The sequence below is a fragment of the Balaenoptera borealis genome, assembly GCF_965194805.1.
Source record: "Balaenoptera borealis genome assembly, chromosome: 2".
Classification (NCBI taxonomy): Eukaryota; Metazoa; Chordata; class Mammalia; order Artiodactyla; family Balaenopteridae; genus Balaenoptera; species Balaenoptera borealis.
Window position 1 is genome coordinate 164,240,887 of NC_138867.1, and position 22,633 is coordinate 164,263,519.

At 45.1% G+C, this 22,633-nt stretch overlaps 1 protein-coding gene and 1 long non-coding RNA gene across 2 annotated transcripts in view; one reads left to right on the plus strand and one right to left on the minus strand.

The window, feature by feature from the left end:
- Positions 1–22,633, minus strand: part of LOC309623510 (uncharacterized protein) — a gene marked incomplete at its 5' end in the record, with an annotated part of 100,966 nt that overhangs the window by 43,589 nt on the left and 34,744 nt on the right. The gene's annotated exons all lie outside the window — the stretch shown is intronic.
- On the plus strand, positions 1,633–7,754 carry LOC309622752. The gene is made up of 2 exons (XR_014241112.1): positions 1,633–2,044; positions 5,116–7,754. It is a non-coding gene; the product is annotated as an uncharacterized lncRNA (long non-coding RNA).

The following is a 22,633-nucleotide window of genomic DNA, read 5'->3' on the forward strand; positions in this document are numbered from 1 at the left end:
CCCGTGTCCCCTGCATTAGCAGGCAGATTCTCAACCACTGCGCCACCAGGGAAGCCCCAGACTTTGTTCTTAACTTGGCTTCCACGTGCCTTTTTTTTTTTAAGGGCTGCAGCTGTTAGAGGAGAGGAATTTTTTCCCCTTTTCCTAGCCATAGAACACATAGAACATAGTACTGAGCTTCATTCCAACGGAATTAACTGAGGTTCCTTGCTTGCTCCTGAACCAATCCCTGTGGCAAAAGGGCATGGGGCCACCTTGGGTTAGTTTACACCAAGCAGGGCTGATTTGGGGCGGGGAGGGGGAAGGGAAATCCTACCCTGACCACGTAGCTGATAGACAGCAGACAAGGGGAAGTTCTAAATAGCCACTAGAGCCAGGCAAACTGAAGATAACCTAAAATGACTGTAAATTGGACACTGGTTTTACCATTTATCTTCATTCGGTGCAATACCACACATCCATTTAAAACACGTAACAAAACAAAAAGATGTTCAAAATATACTTTATATAGAAAGAGTAGATTATAAAACTCTTGGAAAGACATACACCCGTTCATTAACAGCCATTATCTCTATGTGGTGGCATTTTGTTTGGTTTTAAGATTTTCATGTTAAATTTTTACTTACCCATATTCATATTTTCCAAAATTTTATAACAAAATATTTTTCTTTGTGACAAGAAAAATATCCATTCCACTACCTCCACGCTTTTTAAGGGGCTGCATTTTTCTCATCTGCTTTTCCCATTAAACTTCCAAAGTAGGTAGTGTAGCATTTATTCTTTTTTTTAATAAAAGAAACAGGTCCAACAAAATTACGTGACATGCCCAAGTTCTCACAGCAAATTATTATAGGAGTTGATGTTAAAAATCAAGGAATCTCGGTTTCTATGGCAATTCTGTTCCAGTTCTCCATGTTCAATGATTCCTTTCCCTGAGCTGATAAGGAATATTCACACTCTTGACACCTTTGCTCCAAACAAAATCAGCGCTGACAAAGGGACTTCTCCACTCGGCACCGAAAAGGTTCAACATTTCCAAGAAATGCCAGTTCCTTTCGTGTCACCCCAAAAGCAGTCTAGTGGACCCAGCCCTGATGAACAGGATTATTAGTGACACACAGTGAATGAGATTCTCCGGCCAGCCCCCATTAGTGGCGCATGGCTAACTGCTGACTGCTGGGGCCAGTCCTGTTGGAATGGGAAACCTGACTCTACGTCCATGGGTTATTTTGTACTTTAACTGTCAGTGCTGGTGTCACGGAGGATTGATCCAATGATCGGGGCGCAGGGACTTCTCCCAGTTCACAGGCCCAAAGATGCACTGGGCTGTCTTTCCAACCTCTCCATCAATAGCAGTGCCAAGCACTTGGGAAAATAACGCTAAGGGAAAGATCAAAATACCAGATCTATGTCCTTAGTGAACCACGCCACGTGGAATTTAGATAAATAATCGTCAGACCCGCACCCTCATTACCAGCACCAAATCTCTCAGAACCACTACAAATCATCTCATTTTATCCTTCATGTATTTTCTATGAAACATCAGCCTCATTCTAAATTTGGGCCATTATTTTAGACTACCCAGGCCATCCGGAACCCTCAATTCTGAAGACAAATGAAAAACATAAGGTCTCTTTAAGGCCTAATGTGAAACTTCAAACTTCTGTGGCTCCAACATCAGCCAACTTCCCAGAAGACATTTGCCTGGTATACGGCTGCACTGTGTACTGTGACATTTTCTTTATCTACGGCGACATCGAGTGCGGGCGGGGCTCATCCTCTTCTGGGCACATGGGAAGATTACATCTTTGCTTCTTTTAACTTTGGGTCCCATGACTAGTTCTGGCCAATTGGTTCTAAGGGGCAGTGATATGTGTCATTTCTGGGCCAAAGCACTCGACAGACAGTGAGACCCTCCACTCGCCTCCACGTACATCATCGATCACAGAAGTATGTGTTGAGATGGAGGGGCCGCGAGGTCGAAGCAGCCTTTACCATTGAGCCAACCCTTGGAAGAGTCTCCCAGACCCATAGCCAACATCAGGTGACTGAAAAATAAACGTGTGTGTTTTAAAGATACTTAAATCCTGTGTTGATTGTTACAATAACACAACTAGCCTACCTTGGCTAATACACATGCTTACTATGGGGTCAGTCACAGTGCTGGGCACTTCACAAGCATTATCTCACTTACTCTTCAAAAGTAAGATTGATTCTCTTAGGATTCCACTTCACTGATGGAGAAACAGAAAGGTTAAGTAACTTATCCAAGATCACACAGCAACTAAGTGATGCAACTGGATTAGACTCCTAAACGTACATTCATAACCACCACATTGCTAAAGGAGCCAAAGTTGAGCTCATAATAATGAGCTGAGTCAGAAGAAGGAGAGAAGCAGGGAGCAAGAGAGCCTTAAGGGCTAGGATTGAGAAAAATTTGAGGATTAGGGGGAAAGTAGGCACCTTAGAAAAAGGCCTAAGGCATCAACTCCCAAAATAACGTTTGGCAATTTAACTACATCAGAATTATTACAGGTTAAAAACTACAAATATATAAATAAACTAGCAGTTAACTGAATTACATTTGTGTAAATGGAACATGTCACAATCAAGATGAGTATAGCTAAGTTTCACCTATTTTAAATGCTGAGAACAATTGCCTGTTTTCCTATCAGGTGGAACACTGAGTCATTTTTCCTCACAAAATACTTTACTTCCAATGACTACTCAGATGCCAGTCTTCATATAAACCCAACAAAAATTTTAGGAGAATAAATTCTGTTGACCATTCATTTGTTTAGCATATAACCAGACTTGGCATTCCATTGGACAGTAAATCAAAGAACCCAAAGCAATAACATTGAACCAGAGTCATTGTGGCGTGCCTTAGATGCAGACACATATATTGCCAGTTCTAAGAAAATTTTCAAAATGTGATTATAAATAGACATCTCCAGACGTTAGTAAAAAAAATGTAAATTCAAAATTTCAAGCAATAAGCATGAAAGATGATTCTTCAGTAAATTAAAATTCATTTTCTAACAATGTTGGAAAACATCTACTATTTATATATGTACACATTTATGCATATAACATTTTATTATGCTTTAAAGAAAGCCAATTGGAAGAATCAATATAACTGTATCATGTCTTAATATTCCCAAAGTTTAACTCCACCTAAATACTGACAATGAAAATATCAATTTTAATTTAACCCATAACTATCGGTTTGCTTTAGAATCTATGGAACTGTTTTAATTTCTTAACTTGTCAGAATCCACCTGCCCTCCACTCCTGCATTTAGTTCCTGGTTTCAATTTCCATCCTTTTCTGCCCTGTAGTCTTCATGTTTTTTCCGTTAGACTCTGGACTAAATATCAGCAGAGGACAGAGACACTTCCCCCCCCCCCCAACTAGAAGAGAGGAGGTGCCATTTACATTCTTTATTGAGATGTGCCTATAAACTCATAAAAAATATCCAAGGAATAAACAAAAACTGAAAGTAGGTTGTCACCCAATGAGACCTTCTCCTCAGATCGTGTCCTCTGAACACAAGGACTCTAAAAATGATTCCAACCTTCGCGTTTCACATATTGTTGCCTTTTTAAAGCAATTTAAAGCCCCCCAAAAGATGTTTTAGAATGGGAGGAAAGCCAGTTGGAGGAGATACAGGAAAGAACAACTACCCATCTCCCTGCTGTCCCATCTCTCCCACACACACGATTGCCACTCCAGTTTGACTTCTCAGGTATCCCAGCACACAGCATGCCAGCACTTATTCTCACCCTTTGGTAAATGCCCTTCCCAGATTCTTTTTCCTACCAGAACCCCCATATCCATTCTTCAGAACCCAGTTCAAGTGCCACTTCCACCATAAAGCCCCCATGAAAGCTCAACCCACTGGGATCTTTTCTAAATTTCTATTGTTTCAATCTTCTTTTATTACACACTCAGGATGGGTTGTTTTTGTCAACATTTCCATGTGATTAGTCTTCTTCCCCCACCTAGACAGTAGCCTTCACACCTTTTTATTTTCCAGAGTATCTAGCATGACATTGATCACTAGCAGAGGCTAAGTTTCAATGTGTTCTTTAGGTAACTACGTATAATAATGAAATATTGAAAATGGGATGACAAAAAGTCAGACTTAAGGATTACAGTCCATTTTCCTCAATATAAGTAAACATCAGTCTTAATTGTGGCAAACCCAACCCCAATGAACTAATTCATCATTTAAGAACCCATAAATAATTAATTTTTAAATATCCTTTGCTTCTAGGAGGGAACAAAAGGTTACAGCCTTGAGCTTTGACACTAACCCACTAACACATTCTGTGGAACAATGTGACCTGAGAAAGGCAGCTCAAAAATCATGCCGCGACTGAATTTCATTATGGCGAGACTAGATGGAAGGCAAGGGCTCCACAGTTGTAGTAATATTGACTTTTTGGAAAACTTGGTTTCAGTAGTACTAGCTTTTGTCCATTAAGCAGCAACCACTGCTAGGCATGTCAGACAAAACTTCTGAGAACCTAACATTAATGCAGGTTCATGCAAAATTTTGAAATTCAATTTAGTTATGTTATAGAACAGGAATCACTGAAAACAAGCTGACTCTCCAACAATAGGGGAACAGATGAGTTAGATGTAGGGTATGCTGCTGACACCTCCCTTCCCGCCTTGGGTGGCAGCCATGCTGCTTGGGCAGAACTTCCCCCACCCCCAATACAAGCCAGTCCAAATCATTTCATCCTCCCACCCTTTGCTACAACGATTCTATCAGTTGTGGGCAAAAACCCAGCTAATCAGTTTGTGGCATTCCCTGGCTGCAATGACTGGTTTCGTCTAGTCCAATCAAAGTGAAGACAGAGCTTTTGTTTGACAGCTGGGGGAGAAGATCTGTCTGGCAAGTCCAGTCCTATGGACTGAACTGCATCCCCCACCCCCAAATTCACATGAAGCCCTAACCCCCAATGGGATTACGTTGGAAGATATGGCCTTCAGTTGGTAATTAGGTTTATAGGAGGTCATGAGGGTGGGGTGCAATTAATGGGATTAGTGGCCTTACAAGAACAGACACCAAAGAGCTTGCTTCCTCTCTCTCTCCGCCCACAGGCAGCAAGAAAAGGCCCTGTGAGGATAAAGAGGAGGCAGAAGTCTGCACCCAAGGAGAGAGCCCTCACCAGATATTGACTCTGCTGGCACCTTGATCTTGGACTTGCAGTCTCCAGAATGATGACAGATAAATTCCCGTGGTTGTGGTATTTGGTTCTGGCAGCCGAAGCTGACCAGGATATCCGGTATGTAGGTGTGAAGCCAGAAACAAGAGGGGCCTTTTATATCCCCTGAAGAAAGCCAGCCTGAGGATGGAGCCTTCTGAAGAAGGGCAGACCTCTTGAGACAAAGAAATGAAAACAATGTCCTGATGACCTCACTCCTAATGCCACCTGAAGTTTGGGCTTCTTTCACTTGCTAATAAAAGCCTCCTAACATGCACAAATTACATAGGCACAAGAATAAGGTTTAAAAGAGAATAAGGAAACACGAAAACATTGAATTTTCAGGGTAGGGAGGATGGCAGTTTCTCTTTTATTCCAAATCAGTTCACCTTCATTAAGAGCTTACAAAGGGTCAGATATATGCATTATCTCATTTAATCCCCATTTTACAAGGAGGTAACTCTAAGTGCAATTTTAATGTTTGTTCCATAAATTAAAACTTGCACCTTAATAATTGAACTGTTAAAAGATTACTTTATGTGCTCCTAGAAACCATTCTCCTATAGAATAGTAAGAGTATAGAAGTTGGTTGACACTGAAGAATCACTCTACATAATACCTGAAGGGCAGATGGACAATCTCTTATCCAAACAAGTTTACAAAAGAAAGATAGCGCCAGCTGAACCTCACATAAATATCAATTAATCCTGCCCTTTATTACAGTGATACCAATATGATTCATAGATAAGATGACCACAACACTAGGGACATGGTAAGGATTCAATAAATATTTGTTGAATTTTACAAACAACCATGCGGTTAACCCTCAGTCATGTATTTCATTCCTTTAATAGTGTTTATTCAAATGCTTCTGTTGAGATAGCATTTCCATACTAGTCTATTCAAACTAAAACTAAGAATTACACTCACCTGAATCCACATCAAACTGGCATCTCATTACTCTATCTGGAAGTCCTTGATATTTTAAAATGCTGTGCTCGATAGCTTCTATACGCCTCTCCAGAACCCCTCTCCAGCCTTTCCACCCTGTGACCCGTATGATGTATATTGACAAGCTTCCAGTTGGGTTTGGCCAACGGAGAGAACAGACAGTAGACAGGAGAACGAGGCTGGAACACTTATCCCTCTGGCTTTCCTTCTGCAGGGCCACCACCTGACAGTCTGGCAGTCTCCTGTCATTAGCCACTTCCATACAACCTGGCAGTCTCCTGTCATTAGCCACTTCCATACAACCTGGCTCCACAAGTTGGTATCTCCACTGAGGGTAGTGCTAACAGAGCCCCACAAACAACCCACTGTTTCTAGCCCCAGCAGGTGGCACAACTGCCTGTGGTTCTGCTCCACACATAAATAATCCCTTTATCAAACTCACTACAAATTATCCAATTAGGCTATGACGTGTGATTTCTCCAGGACCCTGACTGATACGTAGTGCCCAGGCCAATTTGTACTACAAGTTGAAATCACAAAGTATACAGATGCTCTCTTAGCAAAATAAGACCTACAAGTTATGCAGATGTGGGAGATGTGTCTCATAAGTTGACTTAGTGGCCAAGTATTAAATATTACAGTAGAGATACCTAAATTGTTTTCAGATCGCCATAGAAAATAAAAGAGGGGAAAAAATATTTTAAGCCACCACCCGGTGTCAAGGCCACCTTGACTTCCTTTCTTTCCTCTACCATTCTTGGCATTCTAAGTCTCACCCCAACCCAAAAGTGAAAATAGGTAGGAGGAAGGGCACAGCTGTGATTTATACCCAACTTTGTAGGTCAAAGTATGGAGGAATCTGGGGAAAGCCACAGCTTGGGAAGAGAAGGGAGGTGGGAACTTCAGGAGAAGGGGAAGCATTAAAAGGACCTAGCCCCGAGGTTAGGGGCCATAGGCTATGGGAAAGAGGATGTATGTCCATGATAGAACACCCAACACTGGCAGAAGGAACCTCTATGATACTAAACCAACATGGATGGTTGTGCAGTTGTGTGCTTCCCACCACACAACTCCAAGGAGCACCGTATACTGTGTTACTCAACGGAAAGGCCATATAAGCAGCAGTCCTGCTGAATCTCACTCAGATCCCAAGTTCCCACGTGGTACCGTGGAGGGATTAGCTAGACCAGATATCATGCCCTACTTTTTAAGCTCAAGCTTCTATCATTTGGATTCCATCACAATAAACATGAAGAACACGGGCTTCCCTGGTGGCGCAGTGGTTGAGGGTCTGCCTGCCAATGCAGGCGACACGGGTTCGAGCCCTGGTCTGGGAAGATCCCACATGCCGCGGAGCAACTAGGCCCGTGAGCCACAACTACTGAGCCTGCGCGTCTGGAGCCTGTGCTCCGCAACAAGAGAGGCCGCGATAATGAGAGGCCCGCGCACCGCGATGAAGAGTGGCCCCCGCATGCTGCAACTAGAGAAAGCCCTCACACAGAAACGAAGACCCAACACAGCCAAAAATAAATAAATAAATAAAAAATAAAAATAAAGGAATTCCTTTAAAAAAAAAAAAACAAACATGAAGAACAGACGGAACCTTTGGGGCGTTCTGTGTGTTTGCAACCTCAGCTTCCAATCATCCAAAAGCTCACAAGATTCTTTCACGTGAGCAATAAACAGGGAAAGGGGGCTACTCTAGGACTGGTCAGCAATGTGCCCTCAAAAGCGTTTAAGGTATGTGTGCATATATAATCTGAGTTGTCCGCCATCATGAAAACCTGGCACTCCAGCTGCTGCTGGAAAAATTCAAAAGGTCTGGCAATGCTGGGCTCACATTCCCAAAAAGCCACCATCACTGGGGCTGAATAACAGCCATGCCCATAAACCAGGCCTTCCACCATCTGCCTTACCGACTTATGTTACATCCTGGCTTCTGGAACCATCTAAGTGGGCCAAGCCTGAAAACTCAGACAAGGAGTTCCTGACCCCCCCTTCTCCGGGGAGAGACAAGACACTGCTTGTCACCAGCAACTGTACGGCTCACTCTAATGAGGAGTCGAAATGCTTGGACCCTTGTTCCCGAGGGAGACAATCTCCTTCATCATAAGAAGTGGCATCAGCTTTACTGTCGTTGATCAGCAAAGAGTAACTACCCGGATTATAGAAAGACTTCCAAGGACAACTGCACTTTCAGTTCCAGAGTCTCTCTCCATCTAGAGACATTTAGGAGAACTCCTTACCTTTTCAAGCGGCATGCTGTTTCAGGTTCTACTCTGTACTGGGTCAGGGACTGGGTCTCTGGCTATGCCACCCACCCCAATCCCATCCTGAGAACATGTGCCCTCGCCTGCAGTTCAGCCCCTTTGCTTTGGGAGGTGCAGGTTTGCGCCCCCATTCGCCTGTCTTTGGAGCTTTATGTCACACTCCACCAGGCCTCTGATGAGAACAGAGGAGGAAAATAGAGGAGCGTTCATGAGACAAATGGGGAGCCACTCCTTTTTCATCTCTGTCAGTCGTGCCACCGTGACCATGAGGAATAGGAACGAGTGCAGCCCTGAGGAAGCCTCGGCTAACTTCTCAGCCCAACAGCCTGTGGAAGCAGGGAGGAAGTCTTCTGCCCTGTACACTGCCAGCCCTCCATTCCTAATGCACCTAAAACAGTCGGCACTTATCCCACCACATCAGACTGCTGCGGGCAGAGCCACAAGCCCTTTTAGAGCTGGGACGTCAGTGGTCTCCCAAGTCACCTCGGAAAAGTTCTCTAAACATAGCACGTGATTTTCAGGGTGGCTGCCACTTCCAAGGTTTCAAGGATTAAAGGGTGAGTGTTAACTTGGAAACCATAGGATTCCATAGCCCTGAAATGGCATAGGATGAATGAGCAAGGAAAACCCTGTGTGTGGATACCCAGGACCTCATAACAAAACCTTTGTCCCTCAGCTGGACGATGAGGTGCCACGTGGTCTGCACAGCAGGGTCCCGGCAGATACCTTGGTCTAGTGGGGATGCCATGGGCAGGGACTCAGAAAACAATGTAACTGAATTAGGTCTTCATTCATATGACAAATAAAGTATTGTTTTTTATTCAAAAGATAATAACCGAGTTTTACTTCAATAACAAGTATGCTTTCTTTGTTGTTTGTTTACTTCTCTCCTATTAGAATCTTTGTGTACATGAGGTCTGGCATTCATCAGGGGCTTGTTCAGACCTATCTAGGATCTCCTGTGAATATAAACAAAAAGCTAAGTGTGGCCCGAACAAACCAGAGGGTAATATGTTAGCCAGATACCACTCTCAAAGGGTCATTCCAAAGATAAATGCGTTTTTGTGCACAAGGTTCTTTTAGCTCCCAAGAAAAGAGATATGCTGTGCATCTGGTCCTGTTAATAACTTCTTTGGTTTTCATTTGTGCTCGTACCTGTGGTAACACAAGCAGCTATGTAGCCTGCTTCATTCATTCATGCATGCACTTTAAGTTTATGTACGAAAGTAAACGCTGGACCCTCTCACTTTTTTCAAAGTCTACATTTAAATAGAAAGCAGGGGGGGCAGGGGACAAATAAAACCTCTTTTCCATCCTTGTTTAAATCTAAGTCTGTAACTCCCTGTAATTAGTCTTTTTCCAGGGATCTAACGTACAGCATGGTGACTATAGTTAACAGTGTGTTATATACTTGAAATGTGCAAAAAGAGTAGATCTCATGTGTTCTCACCACAAAAAATGGTAACTATGTGAGGTAACAATTAGCAATTAACATCTGAGTTAGCAATAAAGTCAAGGGCAAGAACCCAGCATTTGGAGGAATCCTTATTCTTTAGCTAACACCCATGCTTGCCTCACAACAGGAAAGTTCTCTTTCCCTCATCTACTTCTTTCAAATTGAGAAGGTGATTTAACGAATCAAATCCTACCTGTTACATAACAAGTATCCTGAAAAGCAAAGTAAGGGACTTGAAAACACATGTGTTGTAAAGTGGTAACAAGTACAGCTTTAGACTCAGGCCGACTTAAGTTCAGTCTGGGGCTTTGTCATGTACTCCCTGCATGATTTAGGGTAATTATGACCCCTCTAGATTTCAGTTCTCTCACCTGTAAAATGGGGTGATTCATACATACGTCATGAAGTGTTGAGAGGACTGAATGAGATGAAGTCTGGAGACACTTAGCCAAGGACCCGGCATATTGTGAGTGCTGAGCAGCAGCTGGTTTCTGTTGGGGAGGGTGTCGTGGTTATTGACAGACCCCATTCTCACCACACTGAACACTAGCTGAGAGGCATCGTGTCCTCCGCCCCTCACCACAGTACCAGGCACAGAGTGCAGACGCCATCAACACTTGCTGAACCGAATAGAGAGCACAGTGAGGACAGTAATCAAGTCATTCAGCAACTGTCTGTTAGGCACTTACTGTCTTCCACAGAACACCTTAAACTCTGGAGATAAAGCCATAATGGCAAACAGGTAAACTCCCTGTCTTCGGAGAGTTTACATCCTGCTGGTAGAAGGCAGATAATCAACAAGTAAACAAATTACGTAATTTCCGATGCTGATAGAACAATATGAACTACGAAACATTAAAGAGGATTATGGAGTGGAGAAGAACTTGGAGCGGGGAACAACTCTGTACAGGTACATTAAGGAAACCATCTTTGAAGAAGTGGTATTAACTCTGAGAACTGAACGGTAAAGAGCTAACCACGAGAAGATCTAGAGGCAGAGGATTTCTGGGAAGCAAATATAAAAACCCAAAGTCAGGTACAAGCTTTTAGTATTTGAACAACAGAAAAGCAGCCTGCATGGTAAGCATGTGTTTGGCGTGGGGTGGGGGACAGCAGAGCCAAGGACCTCACTACGGACAGCGAGGGTAGTTTGAATTATTTCCTAGTTATGGTAGGAAGGAAGGCATCAGAAGTTTTCAGTATTTTCTCAGAAAAGATGCCTGCTCGGCACATGATTACGAGATGAAGCAATGAGGCTGTGCGGGCCCCTGCATAATTATTTCATGCTAATACAGCGGGCAAGATTGTCAGAGCAGGTGCTGCTGTGGTTGGTATTCAGAGCTGTTGTATCCAAGGAATGTATTTCCTCAGAAAAAGAAAATCAAATCAGGGCTTGCTTTTAACTTCAGAGAAGAGAAAATTAGATCAAACCTATCAATTCATTCAATGTCAGAAGGCTATAAAGATTTATGGGCACAGGGAGATCAGCTCGGTGCTTTGTGACAACCTAGAAGGGTAGGATAGGGAGGGTGGGAGGGAGACGCGAGAGGGAGGGGCTATGGAGATATAAGTATACGTATAGCTGATTCACTTTGTTATACAGCAGAAACTAATACAACATTGTAAAGCAATTATACTCCAATAAAGATGTTAAAAAAAAAAAAGATTTATGGAAGTCAGGTAGGGGAATCTTGCTTTGAAGCCCTTCTCAATCAGAAAAGTTTTTAACATCTTACCTCTGTAAGAGACCATTTTTCTCTTTATATTGGAGTTCAAACACCCCATTTACTAGGATTCACACCCTAATCTCCAGGAAGTAAAATTTTATAGTGATTAATCTAAACCTCAAGGACACAGAAAAATGAAAAATTCCTGGGAATGGGATTGTGCCTTGCTAGTGCTGTACCATTCCATGTCTCATCAGGAAAACGGAAGCCACTATAGGTATTGCAGACAGGAAATTTAATACAGGAAACAGAAATCTGGAAAGAGCCGACAGAGAGAAAAGAGAACAGGTGAACTTAGCCACAGGCCAGTAATTGCAAGAAGCTGTTCCCATCCTAGGACTGGAGGAACAAAAGGAAAATGTTACTCAACGTCCACGATCCCTACACCATTGCCAGAACATTCCATGCTGGTGTTGTTGGGACAACAGCCAGGGTTTCTCTGCAGAAAGTTGAGTCTAAACATGTCCACAGCAGTCATGGTTGCTACTGGAACCAGAGTCTACAGGTGCTTTGTTGCTGGAATACCCACTGCCTGGGCAGGATGCCTAGAGTCTAGACTTGTCTACCACCACTACCATCTCTGCTGCACCGGAGAAGTACATAAAATATTGTTTCCTTCCTCATGCCTCCTAATCTCCCACCAGTGCCTCCAATTTGTAGAAAGTAACTAGAAGCCATGGGGCAGGGGGATTTTAGAAATGCAGCTGTCAGACTTCTAGCCCACCACGATACACAGGAGAGCATGGAAGAGTGGAAATGGAGCCTGAAGCCAAGAGACTGGTAAGTAACACTTCTCCTCTTGAGCTTCACTGTTAGAAGTCCTAGTAAACTAAGGCAAATAAAGGTTGCCTGGAGATGTTCTGAGAAGTGTTTGTGACTATAAAGAAGAAAAGGGAGAATCTGAAAACCTAGAGAACGGAAGAGGATAAGCTTGCGAGACAAGCAAGAACTGTAGTGCTTCCTTTGCATCCTCTTTCTTAAGCTACTTTCCTTTACCAATCAATCTATTCAAGAAACCAACCAAGCCTCATTCACTCTGAAGTTTAAATGATTGATAAGAGTTTCAAGAACAGCCAGTACAGTAGGCAGGAAAAACTTAGAAACATCAAGGAATAGTAGCACAATGAAAACTGACCTAAAACAGTTTCTCAACCTCAGCACTACTGACATTTTAGGCCAGGGAATTCTTTGTTGTGGGGAGCTGTCTTTTATACTACAGAACATTTAGCAGCAGCTCTGATTGATATCATGCCCAACTTGTGACAATTAAGAATTTCTCTAGACATGGCCAAATGTTTTCAGGGAGCAAGATCTAAAATATCTTACAGAAACTTAAGTGGAGAATTAGAGTGTATGTAGGAATTGCCTAATGAGAGAGGAAGGGAGGGATTTCAGGCAGGAACAAAACATCAAATGCAAAGGTAAGAAAACGTAAAACAGGAATGTGGCTGAAGCATAGGGTGTAAGGAAGGGAATGGAGGGATGAAGCTGGGTGGCAGAAAGTGTTGACTATGCCAGGTTACAAGTTTGAGCTTTAATTTCTAGACAATGGGGAGCCATTGAAGGATCAGGAGCAGGGCAATGATTTATTCAAATTTGCGATTGGAAGCATGTCTTTGGTGGCTGTGTGGATCACAGAATAACGGTAGAGGAGATGAAGAGAAAGGAAGCCAGTTACCTCTTTGTCATCATCCTGACCAGATAATAAGGATCGATATGAAGGCAAGATAAGTGATACTTAGGAGAGGGAATCAATACAAGTTAGTGATTAAGTGAATGTGAAAAGCAAGGAAAAGGAGTACAAGAATTGCAGATTGAAGGCTCGAAACAGGAAAATGAAGCAGGCTAAGAAATCGGTCTGTGGTTTAGGTTGTGCTTTTCTTTAGGTGACAGGTCCTACTTTGGATATGTAAGTTTGAGTTGTCTGTGGGACATCCAGGCCAAGATGTCTAGTGGGTAATTCTATATATATAAGCCTGTTGCTCAGGAAAGGGATCTGGTCTAGATCTGTTTGAGGGTCTTCAGACTAGACAGCAATTGACACGCCCGCGAATTGCACCATGGAGGGAAAGCAGACAGCATGAGCAAAGACCCGAGGACAGACTTCAGGAGAATATTAACATTTGAGAAAGGGAGAGGTCAAGGAAAAGCAAACCGTAAAATGATTCTGAAACCAGCAAAAGTTTGAGAGGAGGGAGTTCCCTGGCCGTCCAGTGGTTAGGACTCAGTGTTTCCACTGCAGGGGGCACAGGTTTGATCCCTGGTCAGGGAACTAAGATCCCGCATGCTGCACCTAACCCTCCGGTGACAATGGGTCTGGTATGCCTGACCCAAAGGCTGCTGAGGAAGGTTATGTAAGAGCAGAAGAAAAAGCCCCTGGAGGGCCACTGACTGGAGCCCAGCACCCCGCATGCTCCCCTTTCTCCCTTGCACACCCACTCCTATTATTGGGACACCCCTCTTGCTCTTTCCCAAGGAGGCTGGCTTGGGAGGGAGGGCTCGGGCTGGCCTTGGGTTCAAGCTCTGAGTGACAGTCTGGTGGGCAGGCAGGCTCATGACTCAGTTTTCTCTACTAGTGACAGACCAATGTGTCTAGGCCTGTTGGCCCTGCTCCCCCATCTGATTTGGGGGGGGGCGTCAACCTTATCGAGGTATAATTTACATACAGTAAACTGCATCCATCAGGCAACGGGATGAGTTTTGACAGATACTTACACTCATGACAAACCATCACCACAGTCAAAACACACAATATTCCCACCCCACCCCACAAATTTCCTCATGCTCCTTTGCAGTCTTTCCCTCCCTCCACCCCCAGGCCACCACTGATCTGCTTTTGATCCCTAAGGGTTCCGCAAGCTGCGCGGCACGGCCAAAAAAGAAGTTTGAGAGGAAAGGAGTGGTGAACTGTGCAGAGAAACCAAGCAAGGTAAGGACTAAAAATTAGTTCCACCATTGGATACCGTGATCAGGAGCCCCTGGTAACCTTTGTCAGGAAGGTCCAAGGATTTGATAGCACTAGTATTTCCATGACAAGACTGAGCATGTTTTTAGGCTGAGAGAATGGACCCAGAGAAGGAATGAGTAACACTGGTCAGACCTTGAGGAAAAGTGTGGAAATGAAGGGTGCAAACAGTGGTAGGGCCAATCTGAAAGGAGGGCAGGACATCTCTGAGACAGGGGTTTGAAGATGACGCGTTCAAGTGACAGAGAATGTTCATACCTCTGAGAAACACAAGGCAAGGCCACCTACTAAGAATTAGATCAAAGGAGGTCCTGCGAGAGGAAGAGCTAGATTGGGCATTCCAGGGGGGGCATAAATGTTTCTTATAAGTATCACAAGAAGGGAGAGAAATCAAACACAAGACAAGGCTGACCAGGCAGCTTTGATGACCCAACTGAGATCTGAACCCACTTGCTTTCAGAGGGGCCACTTTGTAGGGATGTGCAATTTTCTGGGATGCACTCAACAGCTCAAGTTAGGAGTAGACCGAGTTTGGGTAGACCCTGACTGCACTGTCCAACAGAATATGGTAGAAATGATGCTATGCGAGCTTCCAGGTCAGGCCTTTAGACGCTGGCAGCTTCTACTTCTGGCCTGTGGAATACTCTCTTGGAGCCTTGGGCAACGAACGGTAGGAGAAGTTCAACTACCCTGCTGGAGGGACCACGTGGTGAGGCAGAGACCACACAGAGAGAGCAGGGGGCCAGCTGAGCCCTGCATCCAACTAGCCCCTTCCATCAAGGGGCCAGGCATGCGAGTAAAACCCACCAGGACCCTCCAGACCAGTTGAGCACTGAATGACCCAGTCCGTGCAACACGCTGGGTCCTGCCCAAATTCCAGACCCACAAAACCATGACGGGAAATGATGAGAAGCTGTGGTCTCAGTGGACCTGAAGACTTCAGAAGTAGGGCTGTCCCAAGTTTGGAGCAGCTTGGTGAGGCAGGTGGTGATAAGATCCTGGTAGTATTATAAACGTAGGGGAGAAAAATTGCTGACAGGCTGGGGAAAGGGGGAAAAGCTTACCAGGTTCAGATTATTGCTAATCATTCCTAGCAGTTCTTACTTTAAAAAACAGGATTCAAGGAGGAAAACTGTTCACCAGCAGTCACCTCAGCTGCCACTGTGATGCCTGGTGACACATAATTAGAAAACATGACAGATTAGTTTAATAATGGACAGTGTTTCCTAGTGAAAGCAGTTTGGGCTGTTCGTTGATTGTAAGCAATCTGCTCCTCCCCCTCCTTCGCCCACCTGCCTTTCAGCTAGAGGCCCGGGGCTCAAGGGGGAAGGATGGCAAATGGGTCATAAAACACAGCACGGGAGGGGCAGATGGTTGGGGGAACAGAAAGAACAAGAGGAGACAAACTCAGAGCGGGAGAGGGGAGATTCCTGGGCGTCCTGGGGGGAGAGGAGAGAGGAAGGAAGGAGGGGAGTGTGAACCCACCCTCCCAGCTGTCTGCAGACATCTAACTACTGTCAAAAACAACACTTCCATTTGCCTCGGGGAGGAAGCGGTGAACGGCGGGAGGGTGGGGGGAACTCGTGCTTGCTTTCAGGCATTGTTGTTTTCTTTTTCCTTAAAAAAAAAATTTATCCTAAGAATTTTAAGGACATGCAGGAATCATAGCCGTCTCGCTGAATCGCTGTAGGACAGTTATTCGATTATTCAGCTATCAAGGGTCTGCTAAACGTTAAATTAAGCATCCTCTGTCCCCTGTCCTGAACCATTAAGTTATGCACGTGCGCAGATAACGGGGCACACGGCAGCGGGAGGCATTTATCACGCAGCTCTGTCTCTGGGTTGCTGTTCTGTAGAAACTGCATCTGCCACAGGCCCAGCAGCCGCAATTCGATCTCGCCTGGTGGAGTGAGAGGCACCGCCCTGCCCTCTGCGCCCGTGTTCCTTGTAGACCCGGGAGTGCAGGCGGCACGTGGAGCTCCGCTGGCCCTCGTCCTCCCTCTCCTCCCTCGCCCCGCCTCTCTTTTTAATACCTGCTCCTCCTATTGAAATGAAAAATTACCTGGAATTGTTATCATTTGCAAACAAGACCCATCAGAAGACAAACCTGCTGTTTACAATGGGTGTTTTTGTTGTTCCTCGGGTAGGGCTCCTTGGGGAACTTCCCGGATTTGTTTTTTTAACGAATTCTCGGTCTTTGAGGGGAGGCTGGGGCTTGGGCGTGGGAAGAAGCAAACAGACTTCTTCTTCTTTTTTTTTTTTAACATCTTTATTGCAGTATAATTGCTTTACAATGGTGTGTTAGTTTCTGCTGTATAACAAAGTGAATCAGCTATACGTATACATATACCCCCGTATCCCCTCCCTCTTGCGTCTCCCTCCCACCCTCCCTAACCCACCCCTCTAGGTGGTCACAAAGCCCCGAGCTGATCTCCCTGTGCTATGCGGCTGCTTCCCACTAGCTATCTAGTTTACATTTGGTAGTGTATATATGTCCATGCCACTCTCTCACCTCGTCCCAGCTTCCCCTTCCCCCTCCCCGTGTCCTCAAGTCCATTCTCTACATCTGCGTCTTTATTCCTGTCCTGCCGCTAGGTTGTTCAGAACCTTTTTTTTTTTTTTTTTAGATTCCATATATATGTGTTAGCATGTTCCCTCACGGCCTCCAGATTGCCGCCTGGGAGGCCAGACTGACTCGCCCCGCAAGGCTGTTTGCTGGAACCCTCGCCAGCTTACCTGGGCTCTCTTGCGGCTGCTGTGCTCCCGCCAGCACCTCACTGTACAGGAGAAAAGGCAGGCAGAGACTAAGCCAGGGTCTCTCCCCGCAGTAAGGGGTGAATTAAATGGGCTGGGAGACACGCCACCGTCTTCTCAAGAACTTTCACCGTGCTTCCTCATGATTTAACACTCAATTTACAGCTTATGTCTTTTTTAAAATCCACGTTGTTAAACATTTATATGGCGGTCCATTGTTTTGTCTTGTCTGTTTGGGGTTTTTTTTAGTTTTACTCTTAGGGTGTGAGGATAACATTGATGGCTTTGTAGGAATATGTATATATGCTTATATGTATACATGCAACTCTATATAGGAGTTGAGTTGGTCTATCTTCTTTTTATACCAAAACGTTGATTTCCACCTGGTGTCTCAAGAACCCTGTGGTTCTACAGTCCTTCTGGGTAAGTAGGAGGCCCACTGCAGGGGAGTCTCATGATCACCACCCTCGCCAACCCCCAAAAGCAGCAGGGGCACCACTTAACACTGCAGCTCAGTATGTGAAACAGGTCTTTTTTAAGTTTTTCTGTCTTAAAAAAGAGTTTGGGAAACCACTGCTCTAAAATGAAGTCACAGAGACATTTAGACTTGGTCCCTGGCAACAGGCATTCCATCTCAGATCTGTTCTCCCTGTCTGCTAAATACAGAATCACAAAACTGCACACAGTCAATGGCACTGTTTTTTCTCCTTCCCTCGAAAGTTCTCCAACACTTTGAGGAAATCTACATGTGTTTCTGAGCAAGAAACCCAGAGAAGAAAGGAGGAGGGATGGTCTGCCAATCATTGAAGCAGGCTGCCCTCCCCTACTGTCTCCACCAACCCCCATGTCAGGCCAGCTAGCTCTGAGCTGGGTCAGCGCACCCCTGACCTCCACATGCAAAGGCAGCAGATCTGCACTTGGGGTTGGATAATTTGGGGGGGGGGGGTCGGGGTAGGAGCTGTCCTCTTCATTCTAAGATGTGTACCTAGATGCCAGTAACAAGCCCCAAGTTATAACAACCTACAACGCTTCCATACGTTACCCAGTGTCCCTTGGGCGACACTATCCCCCTACCCCGTGAGGATTCTGTTCCGGACTCACCCCTTCCAGACCATTCCTCACAGTGGCAGGCAGGAGGAATTTAAAACAAATCTAATCAGGGGCCTCCCTGCTTTGAAGTCCTTCCTTTCGTTCCTTCAGCCACGTGGTAAACACTTGTGAGCACCTGCTGTGTGCACGAACTTGCGCTGCTCCACGTGGCCTCCAGAGGGCGCCCTTCCCGACCTGAACCTCCTCCACTGGCACTTCCACCCGCAGCCCTCTACCACCCGGCCATCATGTAAACCTGGAGATCTGTTCATACTCCAGCGACTCTGTACTTGCTCTCCCCTGTGTCTGAAATTCCCTTTCTCAACACATCCACCTCGTTGGGAGTCTTTTTTTTTCTTTTAACCATTGAGCAAAGCTCCATCTACCGACGTTTGGGGGATAAAGTTAGGAACCCTACACGATCCCTGCTCTGCCAAGACTTAGCCACTAAATACAATCAAACACCTCTCTGAACCTATTGCAGTTGAGGGCTGATCATCTACCTCTTCCTAGAGACTGAAACTCCTTGAGGAGTTCCTATACGCTCAGCAACCACTGCAACTGTTAGAAGAGTAACTTTAGTAGGATAAGAGTTTCCTGTAGTTCATCAGACATTTGTGGGCCACTCCCACGGTGTTAAATGCCACTAGAGAGGATAAAAAGCAGAGAAACAATCCACAAAGGAATATTCACTAGGAAAAGACACTACGACTTTTTATAATTCATCGTAAGGACAGCAAAACAGCAACAGATGTTTGATGGGTAAAATGGGTAATCGACCAATTTCAGTTCTACTGATTTCAAGACTGCTGGAGAAAGAGAACCCTGGTTGAAGCTAATTTTGAGTCCTCTTTTCAAAAGCTTTGCACCAGCCAAAAGCTGTTTATTAGGCTAAATCTCCGCTGGCTTCTCTAAATATGTGTCCAGACAAATTGTAAACATCACACCATCCAGTGGTCACTGTGAGTCTGCTTTTCACAGGCTGATGGATTTTTATAATGTTCCAGGCAATTTCAAGTTGTCAGTAAGAACTAATTCTGTCTCGTTATTGCCTTCACTCTTACCAGCTCCGTGACCACTTAGTGGTTTTTTTTTTTTTCTTCATGTTCATTTTCTCCTGCTAACTCTAAACCCTTGTTTTCCCTCTCTAGCCCCATTCAAAGGTCTGAAGCTCTAATCATAGAGAGCCCCCAAGCACAGTTACAGGTGAAAGCATCAGCCCTTCTCAGGGGCTCCAAAGTTGAACCCTAAAGCCCCATACTCCATGAAACCTCCTGCCAAACCTATTACGGCCTGCAAAACTGGATTACTTCATCAGTCCAACAACTCTGTAGCTGAAGCCCTCTCTCAAGTTGATATTAAACCAACTTGTCATTCTGTATTCGTGGAGTTACACACACTCAACTTACATAGCTGGGGAATAGAAACTGGCTCTGGCACGGCTCTCTGTGTATCATCATACAATCTAAAATAGGCATCATTTGTGAACTTCTTTACTCAGAATCCATATGGTGGGTGAAGCCTCAAAGCCATGCGATCTCGACCAGCACATTTCATAGTAGCCAAATTATTAAATATAGTCCTAGTAGGGCTTACAGACTCAGAATCAAATTCTTGCCATTAAGCAGAAACATAGGCAATTACTTCCTTTGTATCACACATACTTCTTAGGCAGTGGAAACTGCTGTAAGACCTGTACTCAAAATAAACACTAGCTGCATAGCATGCCAAGTATTAGAAATAAAATGCTCTATGCCTTTTCCCTAGTTGATGAGATCTATGTTTTAGCAGGAAAGTACAAGTCTCTAACAACCTTATACACATATCTTACTCACATGATTACCAAGAACCAAACCTTCTTTCGCCAGAACCAGTAAGATGAATAAAATACGCCTATGCCCTTGAGGAACTCAAAATCAGCTGAGGCTCTTAAAACTGAGGCAGTGCCATAAAAGCAGCATAGGCTCTAGCAGTCCATAGATGGGAAAACCATGGATCCTCCCGGGTGTGAGTGTCAGGGAGAGTCCCACAGAGAAGATGAGAAAAGAGCTGTGCCCTGCACAGGGAGGGCCCTGAAAGGTACCCAGAGAGGAGGGACACGCAGGAAGAGGTAAGGCTGCACAACACTTTCTAGAGTGGTCCAGACACAGCCAACAGTGCGGGGGTATCAGTAGGCCTCAGGAAGAGGCAGGGTGGATACAGATGAGGCCGTAGCAGACTAGGAAAGAGTCTTGATTATCCTGAAGATGTCAGAAATTTAATAGGAAGATCATGTATCTGTTTTAGAAACTGGCCAAGATGGCCTTAATCCCCTCCAGCTGACTAAACTTGAGATAGGATTCTCCCTGACTCTAGGCCCCTGACTTCCCTTTTCTTAAAGCATTTTCTTTAGAAAACGTGTAAATTCTCTCTGCCCCCTTTAAAAAGTACATACATCTTTTTAAGAGCCTCTTGGCTTTCAGCCCAGGACTGTCTTTTTTCAGGTCCTGGGAGACTTCTCTTGAAATACAATCCAAGGGGACAGCACCTTCATCACCCGGTTTCTATGAAAGGGGAAAGGGCAGGAGCCTAACCTCAGTGGGCACCTTGCTCCAAGTTGTAAAACTCCCTCCTGTCACTGAGATATGAGAAGTTTACTTTTCCTTGGGGTAAAACCAATTAGCAAACATGGACGGCCTACTGCTCCCTCTCACTACAGCCCTTAAAAACCCTACCACCCTCTGCTTCAGCTGAGTTGGGCTCAGACTGAGATCTGGCCTCTCTTCCCTACTGCAATAGCCTTGACTAAAATCTTCCTTGCCCATTTAATTTTGCTCAGTATAATTTTTGCTGTGACAAAATATCCTCTTGGACCCACTTTCCCCTTCAGCTACCTCCCCATTTGTCTCCCCTTTTACAGCAAAACTCCTTTCAGGACCTGTCTAGACACACTGTCCCTCTCCTCTGCTCCACTCTGACTTTTGCCCTCACCATTCCACCAAGACTTCCCTGTCAGTCCCATAAGTGGCCTCTCCTTGCTAAATCCCGGGTCACTTCTCAGTCCTCAGTGGCATGTGACCCAGCTGATCACTCCATCCTCCTGGAAATGTCTTCAGCTTCCTCCATGTCTTATTCTTCCTCTTCCCTCTAGCTGCTCCTTCTCAGGCTCTTACTCACCCCCGATCTGTAAACTCTGGAGCATTCCAGGACTCAGTCCTTGTACCTCTTCTCTTCTCCACCTACCCTAAACTCCTAGGTGTTCTCAGCCAGTCTCACTGCACTTAGTACGATGGATTTGCTGACTGCCTCTTCAGCCTGTAGGTCGACCAAGAACTCCAGATGTGCATTACGAGGGGTTATACGTAAGTGACTACTAAAAATCTCCACTTACATGTCTAACAAGCATCTCAAGCTTGTCCAAGACTGAGCTCCTGTCTGCACCCCCCAACCTGCCCTTCCCAGAGTCTCCCCCATCATATAAAAGGCAAGTCCATCCTTCTAGTTGCATAGTTTCAAAAAAGCTTACAATCACCCTTGATCCTACATTTTCACATAACTATGTCCAATTTGTCATGATATCCTGTCACTACTCTCAAAACACATCTGGAGGGACTTCCCTGGTGGTCCAGTGGTTAAGAATCCGTCTTGCAATGCAGAGGACGTCCGTTTGATCCCTGGTCAGGGAACTAAGATCCCACATGCTGTAGGGCAGCTAAGCCCGCACGCCACAATAAATGAGCCCGCGGGCCACAACTAAAGAGAAGCCTGTGCACTGCAACCAAGAGCCCACACACCGCAACGAAAGATCCCGCGTGCCACAACTAAGACCCGATGTAGCCAAAAAATAAATAAATAAATATTTTTTAAAAATACACCTGGAATCCAGTCCATTCTCACTTCTCCCCCTGCAACCACCCAGGGTCCAAGCCATATCTCTTGCCTGGATTACTGCAGTGACCTGCGACTGGGTCTCCTCTACTTCCCTTCCAGCACCACCTCCATAATCGACTCTCACCGCAGCAAGCAGACACATCATTTTAAAATATATGTCCGTTAACATCACTCCCCTGCTCAGAACTTCCCTGACACGTCCCACCTCCGTCAGCACAGCCATGTCCCTGCAGGGGTCCAGCAGGCATCACGTGACTGGTCTCCACTCCTCAGCCGACCACAGGCCCCACTACTTCCTCTCCTCCCTCCACTCCATGATTCTCTCCTTGTCG